This window comes from Engraulis encrasicolus, chromosome 2, assembly GCF_034702125.1.
Source record: "Engraulis encrasicolus isolate BLACKSEA-1 chromosome 2, IST_EnEncr_1.0, whole genome shotgun sequence".
In the NCBI taxonomy this organism is placed as follows: Eukaryota; Metazoa; Chordata; class Actinopteri; order Clupeiformes; family Engraulidae; genus Engraulis; species Engraulis encrasicolus.
The window spans coordinates 3,088,510-3,098,509 of record NC_085858.1 but is presented as its reverse complement, the minus strand read 5'-3'; positions in this window follow the sequence as shown (position 1 = coordinate 3,098,509).

Here is a 10,000-nt window from a genome sequence, read left to right as displayed (position 1 = left end):
TTGCGCACTTTGCAGAGTGTTCGCTATAGGTTATACAGAGACAGTACCTGTCTAAGGGAAAAGTTTGATGCAATGAGGGTTAAGTTATAGGCCTAGGTCAGATTTTCTTAAAACAGAGAGGCTACCTGTCGATGGTTGATTTTCAGATGCCATGGGCTAGTAGCCTGGTTCCTACCAGACCTCTCTGTGTGTGTAATAATCGGAGCATTATTGCTTCAATATCAATGGCAGCATTGAGGAGTCACAGGACATATTATAGACTACATGTGTATTGATGGTTTAGAGATCGACAGAAAACGTTTTTGAGGGAATTTGTTGATATTGAGGCAATAAATGCTCCGATTATTTTTGACTGGAGAAAAGGAATCCTGCTACATGCTCCCAGACCTAGTAGTGGAGCTCACAAAGCTGCACGGAACTACAGGTCAGGCAAGAGCCAGACAAATGGGCTTGGTCCTATTTAAGGAAAACTTGCGGGGTAAATTTTCACAAGGAATTGTGTTTGAGAGGGATTCAGTGATAATGACTCAGTGCGGTAGTGCAATGCACCTCTCTCATCAGCTTATGGGGCACGAGTGTCTGCATGTTCTGTAACAAAAACTTGTTTTGTGCAAAATTACATACATACGCGCATGTGTGTGTGTGTGTGTGTGTGTGTGTGTGTTTGTGTGTGTGTGTGTGTGAGAGCAGTGGCGGACTTAGCAATTTGGGGGCCTAAGGCGAAGTTAGCTAGGGGGCCCATCGGCCCACCGGCCCACCCAAGTGTGTACCCCCCCCCCCTTGAAAAATAATAATAATAGCCTAATAGGCTTGCTTAGAGATGCTTAGCTCACAGCATCTTCTGTATCACAGATACACAATTCAAAAACTAAACTCTCTGCAACAGTCAGAAGACCTGAACATAATGTGCTTGGGCCAAGTTTTGCTTTAGACATTTAGACAGCATTCGATGTTGACATATTCAACATTGCAATCTTCACATGCACATCAATCAATTACACATGGGCATCAAAGGCTTCTCTCTCTCTCTCTCTCTCTCTCTCTCTCTCTCTCTCTCTCTCTCTCTCTCTCTCTCTCTCTCTCTCTCTCTCTCTCTACCCAGACCATTGCAGTGCCAAACACAGATCAAAGTTCAACGACACATATAAAAATAGACAGTAAGATTGCAGTGTATCATTTTGCCCAAATGCCACCACCGCCACACCATCAACTGCGTGTGCACATGACGTATTGGACGGCGAGCAGCAAGCATCTCAAACTGAATTGGCTACAAAACAAAACACCACGGCGGGTGAATTCCAAACCAACCAACTGAGGCATAGTAGTAGCAATAGTTCCAATTGCCATCACACACACAAGCGCGCGCACACACACACACAATCAATGTGACTTACTATGAGTAGAGTGCGCTGTCTTTTGTCAATCACGTCGGCGTTTCTCCAGGCTGAACTTCCACATCACCTCCTGTTAGCATCCAGAACTAGCCAGCAATATCGCCACGTAACGCAGTTCATTATTAAAAACTCCAGCATATCTACTGGAGCTATGGCTGACATGTCAGCTAATTCTGCGATGTTCTAAATCTCGCCACATCGCATCAAGTTACAGAATGTTCCTTGAAAGCTGCATGCTTGTTTAAGCCTTTCCAAATTTCGACAGCATGTTTCTGAAGGATTCCTTGATTGTCGCTCCCAACGCAGGACGCTCCCCGGTCGGCTCGCTCCCACTAGTCAGACTATCGATCCCACCGCCATATAACGGAGCTAGTTATCTTTTTGATGTTAGTTTTTTGTGTCTAACTCTAACCCTAACCTTAACCCTAAATCTAACCCTAAATTGCTTGTATGTGGCAGTGTATGATAATACGTGAAATATAATCGGGTGGGACTAAACGTCCGAGAGTGATAGAAACACCTGGGACTATACGTCCGAGAGCGATCTCAGTTGGGAGTGTCCATCTAGTTGGGTCATTTTTAGAGGTTCCGTGACCGTGGAGAGGAAAGGTTCGTTTCTCACTGGATTTGTCATCTATAAAGGTTAAATAAAAAAATGAGCCGGGGTGCCCCTCACAAAAATGTGGGGAAAATTTTTTAGAGCCCTATATCCAAAATGGCTGCTGCCAGCCAAGCCGGAAATGTACTTTTTAATGGTTTTGCCCACAGTGCTGCATAATACATGGTTTCTGAGACTATTTGGGTCAAGAAATTCACAAATGATGTAGATGTATTGATTTGACCTATTTTTGACCTTCAAATTCAAGATGGCTGCCACTTTTGGCTCTTTAAATGTCAATTTCTCAAAAACGTCAGAGAGACTTACTATTAGGCTCAAATGAAAGATCTGCTCATACTGAATTCAGTTATGGAAAGTAAAATTACAACATTCACATAGGTTATCAGATGTCTTGGGTGTAACCAATGAAAGCAGGGAGACAGAGAACACTCTTTAACTTGGGGTTGTATTTATTAACATAACATTAACGTTTTTTTACAATTTATGTATTGAATTAACTAAAAAGACTTTCAATCTGAATCTGTTGAGTCTCCACACTGACTCATCTCATCATCACTGCTACTTTCGTCTGAGCAGTCTTGAGGTGTGAACTGCTGGGGCAAGGGGGCAAGGGTGTGACGCACTGGTCGACACTTTCCATTCACTAGTTCCCAGCCGTGACCAATGGGAGAAGGATGCTCTTGTAGATTGTAATGGAGCTGGCAATATGTCAGGTAGTTTGACCTTTCCATATGAAGATTCAAAGAGTCATCGTCAGGTGGGAGACGGATTGTACTCTTATTCTTCAGTTTGTGCCATTTGGAAACTCTGGCCTGCCCGCAGCTCACATCTGCACTCTCAGCATAAATGACGGAGAGAACAAATGCCTCCATATCTGCTCTGACGTTTTAATTCAAGACTCTCGCCCACTCGTCCCAGGAGCCCTCTTGCCTCAGAACTGATCTTCACCTTCTCCAACACCTTCTTCTTCCCATGCCCATAGAACCCTGAGGTGTGGTCACTGCCAGTGATCACATGGAGAGGTATGATGATATCTGCAACCTCTTCCGAGAGCATAGCACGGCAGTTGATTAACATATGCTTGCGTTTAATCAGCAGATCACCTATGACTTGCTGCGAGACATAAGCTGCTTGGACATACACATCTGTGTCCTCGCAGTCTAGAACAACAGGTCCAGTGTACTTACTGGCTCTCACCTTTGCATAGGCAGAGAGCAGCATTGTATCTGCTTCTGGATGCCTGAAGACATAGTCCCTATTAGCCATGCCAGTGCTCAGGTTGGTTGATGTTTCTCCCTCACAGTATATGATGTCTCCATGCACTTGACCTGCTTGTCTTTTCAGCTGTTCCTTTACAAGTTTCTGTAGTCTGACCTTATTTCCGGAATTAACCATGAGTTGGTTGAACTCAGCTGCACCTGGGAACCTGTCTTCGGGCTTGGGAAAAACATTTGGGCCTTTTGGATGCTTTGCTGCACGACGATCGTGCTCATCATCTTTGATGCTGAAAGGAAGGTCATATATGTCATTGACAAGGATGATGAGATATGCGTTGGCGTGGCGTGAGAAGATCATAGTACAGATTTTATCCAAGTAGTCACCCCAGTGGTACTCTGAACCATCCCGCTTCCGAGACTCACGGTCTTCAGGTGTGGGGGTGGCAAGCCGCCAGATCAGCCCCATGTCCACAAGGCTAACGTGGTCTTTCGGTTTTTCACTTACTGGGTCTAGGTTGAAGAGCTCTAACAACTTGCTCTTCACAGTCTTGCGCATTGACCCATCTACATTGTAGAGTGAAAGGCACTCCTGAGTCACTCTCCTCTCAAGGGCTGACTCAAGTTTTATCATTCCTGATCCCTCTGCAAGGTCCACTAGGGCTGCCAGCGCCGATCTCTCCATATGGGCAACCTTCATATGAGCACCAGATGGTGTACAGACCATTTCTCCAGTGAAATTTCGCCTCTTATTCCTGTGGATGGTTGCAGTGAGAGGCTTGATCTTTGCGAACACTCGCTCTTGCAGGAAGGTTTCAACCTGAGCTTGGCCATCTGGAAGTGCAGTCTTTAGGTCATGCACTAACCCTGGTGAGGCCACCAGGCCAGACTGAAGCGATCTCAATATAGGTGAAGAGATGTCAAAGGGCTCAGCTCCAAAATCTGTCATGCATGCCAGCAGGTCCTGAACTGCCTGCTCATCCTTCTTCATCCTTGCTGGCTGGCATTCAACATGCTTCCTATGGCGGCGCTGGCACTTGAGGCTCTGCTTCACTGTAGACTTCACCCGGGCAACATTGTTTGCATTTCTTATTGTCGAGAACAGTTGCTTCTCATTCTGTAGAAGCTGAATCCACCCTTGCTTTAGCTTTGAGTTCAGATTCATTGTAGTTTCAATCCAAAGGTCAAGTGGCTGACAGGAGTAAGGTAGCCCTGTCATTGACTGGGTGAAGTGAATGTTAAAAAATGCCATTTTCTCATCTGACAGCGAGGAGAGCATTGCCCAATAATCTGGCAACCACCTTCCATAATCATGGTTGTCGTATGCCATCAGTCCAGGCAGCATGTTGAATGTTGACACAAGGTACTCTGTACTATTTCTTGCATGACATGCATGAAGACATTGTACAAGGGGATCGGTCATTTCCAGGAACGAGACCCAAAAGTCCCCCATGTCTGTGCCAGGTTTCTCGTAAACTCTGTTGACCAGCTCCTCTACATCACCATCCTCCTCAAGATCCTTGTGAGCTTTCTGCAAAGCCTCCGGAGTTTCAGTGAGTGCATTGCGCAGGATCTTGAGATTCTCCTTAATGTCCTCTGATAACTCTTCATGCTCAAGAATCTTTGCCAGTCGTTTATTTATTAGAGCCTCTCTCCAGAGCTGGATGCAGCGCACACCCCGCCTGTAGTGCTTCCCTCGTAGTGCTTGGTCTACTGAACCCTCCACTACTACCCCAGCTGTAACCAAAGTGTCTGCCATTCCAGAGCCTTTGAATCTCTTATACACGGCATACATGTAGGACATCTGTTGGTGGAAAGCACCGAGGATTGGGACAATGTCCTTGAACATTTGCGCATTCTCTGCCTTGAGCTGAAGGATTGTCTTGTAACTGGGCAGGTCACCAACGAGAAAGGAGAAGGGAATGTTCTTCTTGTGCATGGCATTCAGTTGTTTAATCATAATGTCATGCACCACTGACTTGTTTGGAGGTTCATCGTACGTTGTGTGGTAGTAAGGCTTGCTCTTGTTGAGTGGTACATGATGGCAAGACTGAGCACCACTGTATCCCGGAACCTGCTGCTGTTGAGGTGGTGGTCTTGAACCATCAGTGTCTATGCGAGACAGTGCATGTATGACAGAGCGAGCACGCTGTGGAGCTGTGCCATTCACTGGTAGATCTACCATGGGACGAGCTGGTGGCTCACTCTTGCTACCAGGTGGGCATCTGTACTGATGGACCTGTGTCAGCTCTGCACACTTCTGCCTCAGCTGTGCAGAGATTTCCTTCTTCTTGGAGAGCGTTGCAGCAGGAACTTCATCTGGTTTCTTGTTATAGCTCTCTGGCTGCACATACATAACATTTGTTCGATGCGCTCCTGTTGAGTTACCTGTCAGGGTGTCAATTTTGAAGTCATCATTGTCGATAATAACAATAGCTGGCTTGCCATCTGCAATCTCCTGTGGGCAGGTTGATGATTCCTCTATATCCATCAAAGCCCAGTGGTCATAAAGGAGCAGCGTGTCTTCATAGCTGATGCAGACACCACTCTTGTGTAGAGTGTCTACCAGATCTTTACTTCGAGTCATGCCATGGACATTTACACCCAGGTTGATAGCAGTGGTAGTGCGCTTCCCAGTAATGTGGTAGGTGATCATGGAAGCCAGACTGAGTGTTGCAGGGCTGAGGTCCGCAGTTTTTCTCTGAGGCTGTTTTAGCCAAGTCAAAAGCTTCAACAGCAACTCGCACAACTGTTCATCTTCCTCAAGATGGTCAATGCAAGGTGGCCATGGTACAGTAGGTGTAGCTTTGATCATCTTCGATAGCCGTGCAGCCATGTTCTGAACGAGCTGCTCATCGCTGATGCCAAGGGATGAGACTGCTGCCTCAATGTAATCACCTCCTCCCCCAACATCATAGACCCACTCGCTTTTGTTCAGCTCACTTCTATCTTTGAAGCCAATTTTGTGTTGATACTCATTAATGAGCAGGTCCTTGACATAAGATGATTTAACATCGCCCACTGCATATCCATAGTCACTGACAATGCGTTTGTAGTCTACTAAAAGAGACTGTAGTGAACGGATCTCACGCTCAGTAAAGATGACAGAATCAACATGTCTAAAGAACAAATTTTTTGCCTCTGAGAGTGACACACTCTGGAGATGCATTGCATCATCTGGCTTGAAATGTGTATTGTGGATATGTTTCATCCAACAGACCTGGTGGTACATGATATCATTTGCAAAAGGATCTGACAGTGCTGATGTTGACTCAATGAGTCGTGTGAGACGGTCTCTCAACTGCTCATCTTCTATAACAACTGTGTGGCGCTTGAAGGTGCGCCATGCTGACTGTGTGTTGATTCGGAACAGCTTGCTTCGAACTCTATTTGGGTGTCTTGTGTCTTCACCTTGCATGCACCACACACACTTTGTCTTGTCATGAAGAGGCCCACTCACAGAACGCAGACGCTTAGGTGATGGCCCCTCTGACTCTTTGTCACACAGAGCCTTCTGAGCTGGCATTTCAGAACTTGAACACTGAGCAATGACACTTTCTTTCTTTGTGCGGCGTCTGGCTTTTTCAAGCTTGTCGGAAGATGAGATGGATATATAACATGACTGATGTATGTAATGATTCGCTGGACCATCTTGCCACGAGGTGGTGGTGTAAACATGACCAAATTTGTCAAGCCCTGACCAGTTTTTGGCTTTGGATTGTAAACGTTCCCACTTTACTTGGTTGATTTTATCAGATGACTCACAAGGCTTGCCACATTTCAGCACACATTCATAGGACATTGTGCCTTGTTTTTGTAGCTATATTCACATAAACCTAAAAAGAGAAAAAAACTACTGTTAGGTATCAGAGGAGCTAGTCTTCAGCTGTCTAGCTAGGGTAGGCCTATTGGTGCTGAAACTAGCATTGTTGCAAACCTTTACCATGTAAGTTAGGTAGCTAATTACTTGTGGGAACTGCTGGTTATCATACTAATACTAGATCAGACTAATTAGATATGTCACTATGCTTTTCCATGACAAGCAGCTGGATTATGTCAGTCAACATAACAGAGACACAGCTAAGCAAACATTAGATAGCTACTAGGGCTGGGTATCACAAGGTACCCCACGATACGATACCGTCACGATATTTTACCCACGATGACGATAATATCACGATACAGCGATTCTGCGATTATCGATATATTGCAAGAAATTTCACCCACGATACCTTCACGATATCTGTGTCTGCTGCAAACTAGTGCATCTGTATTCATGAGAAGGCGTTGTGGTCAAGCCAAAATATTGGCATATGGCACTTTGGATGCAGCAGATTCTCCTCTCCTGCTTTGTCTGGTGAATTTGTGTCATTGTTGCATGTACTTTTTCAAACGCAGTATAGTAGGCTACCCATTGAAACATCTCAGTACCCCGGTAAGGTACTGATACTGTGCAGGCCTAAAACAATGGACAATGTAGCGGGTTTTTGTGAGAGAATCTGTTCAGAGCGGCTGTATGTTTATCGTTTAAATGTCGATATTTGCCGTCAGCATATCTATAATGTCCTGCAAGACAACATACCGCGATATATCGATATTTGCTGTCCACATATCGATAATGTCCTGCAAGACGAACTATCGCAATATATCGATATTTCGATATTTTGGCACACCCCTAATAGCTACCTAATTTAGTTTAGCCAACACTAAATGTCAATGATAACTAATAATGCACATAACACAATGCTAACTTCTGCACTTAACATTATCTCTTTGCTGTCATACATTCATAATCATAAAAATAATCTAAGTGAATAATGCTGATAATATAAGAGCTTACCTCAAATAAAGTGCTCTGATTCTGATTGTCAATTCAGCATGGCATTTTCCAGTGACATGAAACCGTGGAAACATAAACATTAGAGAGAGAGAGAGCGTGTTTGCACATCACTTGGATGTGGGGCTGACTGATTGGGAGTGAGGTATGCTTTGTTGAATAACTGCAGAAGACAACTTTAGAGATATTTTATGCCATTGAGAATAGTTAATTATCTTCCAGTTCATAAAAAATGAAGAGATCAATTGAACAGCACAGTTCAGGTAACTAATAACATCAGCAGTTTAATTCTCATCAACCACAAACCTTGATCTTTTTTACCTTTCAGATGACTGCTGCATAGCCTACTTGTAGCCTACAGTATGAGCAGACCTTTCATTTGAGCCTAATAGTAGGTCTCTCTGACGTTTTTTGAAAAATTGACATTTAAAGAGCCAAAAGTGGCAGCCATCTTGAATTTGAAGGTCAAAAATAGGTCAAATCAATACATCTACATCATTTGTAAATGTCTTGACCCAAATAGTCTCAGAAACCATGTATTATGCAGCACTGTGGGCAAAACCATTAAAAAGTAAATTTCCGGCTTGGCTGGCAGCAGCCATTTTGGATATAGGGCTCTAAAAAAATTTCCCCACATTTTTGTGAGGGGCACCCCGGCTCATTTTTTTATTTAACCTTTATAGATGACAAATCCAGTGAGAAACGAACCTTTCCTCTCCACGGTCACGGAACCTCTAAAAATGACCCAACTAATTGACCACCGTTCTGGAATCATTTCAGAGAGATTGAGAAGGTTGTCTGATGATACAGTAACCGATGCACCGTCTGCAAGCGCTTAAAGGCTGCGTCCTTTTCAATGGAATAACTTACTCGAGCCAATTCCAGTTCACATCTAGAGGAAAAGTAACGCCTTTTTGAAACAAAATATCTCACGAGGTATTCATTCAACAAAACTTGGGGTTATCAGTGCCGCGGCCATTCACAGATCCATCAGTGGGGATAGCCACAGTAGTTGACCTGCTAGTGCTACAGTGTAGGGCACCGTTTTGTCGCTGTCCGATCCACGGAGATAGTCCAGGCTTCTAACATGTCATGTCGTGGGTTATCCAAAGTTACAGATGTTGGAGTTTTAAAACATTTACGCACAGTGTTATCCATATTCAGGAAAGCACAAAACTCGCATGTCTGTTCACCACCTAGAAATGTCAGTCACCTCGCTTGAGTCGCTTCCGTCTTCAGCGCGTTCGCGGAGGGACCCGCTGCGCATATATGGGCAGCAATGCGCACTCACAGTGCGTTCCGAATGCGCTGTAATTACGCATTGTGCGCATTTGAGCTGTGCAGATATGCGCAGGCATGTTGTGTGGGAACGTAGCGAATGTTTTGGAACTCGTCTCGCGCACATGGCATGCATGGATGGAATATTCCATTTTAACACGAAAGAGAGGGGTGTGCACGGGATCTGTATTTGTTTGTAATGTATTGTGTTGCTCTTATTTCCAATTTAAACATACAAAATTCATTATTTATGGAAATTACCATTTATTTGTGAATTACTGTCCAAAGGGGCCCCAATTACTATGTGAAATGTTCCGCTCCCAGTCAGAGGGGGCCCCTAAATTTGGGGGGCTAAGGCGGGGCCTAAGGCGGTTGCCTAGCAACGCCTCTATGCAAGAACCGCGCCTGTGTGTGAGCATACTGTATCCATCATTGCCATCGTAGCATGCTGCTGGCTGCCATGTTTGTGTCACATCTAAAGAGCGCAATTAATAATTAATGGAAACTTTCACCACAACAGTGAGATAAAGTGATGAGGCACTATGTATACGTCATACTAATTACACAACTGCCGAAAGCACGCACACACACACACACACACACACACACACACACACACACACACACACACACACACACAAAGACACATGCCGGAGTG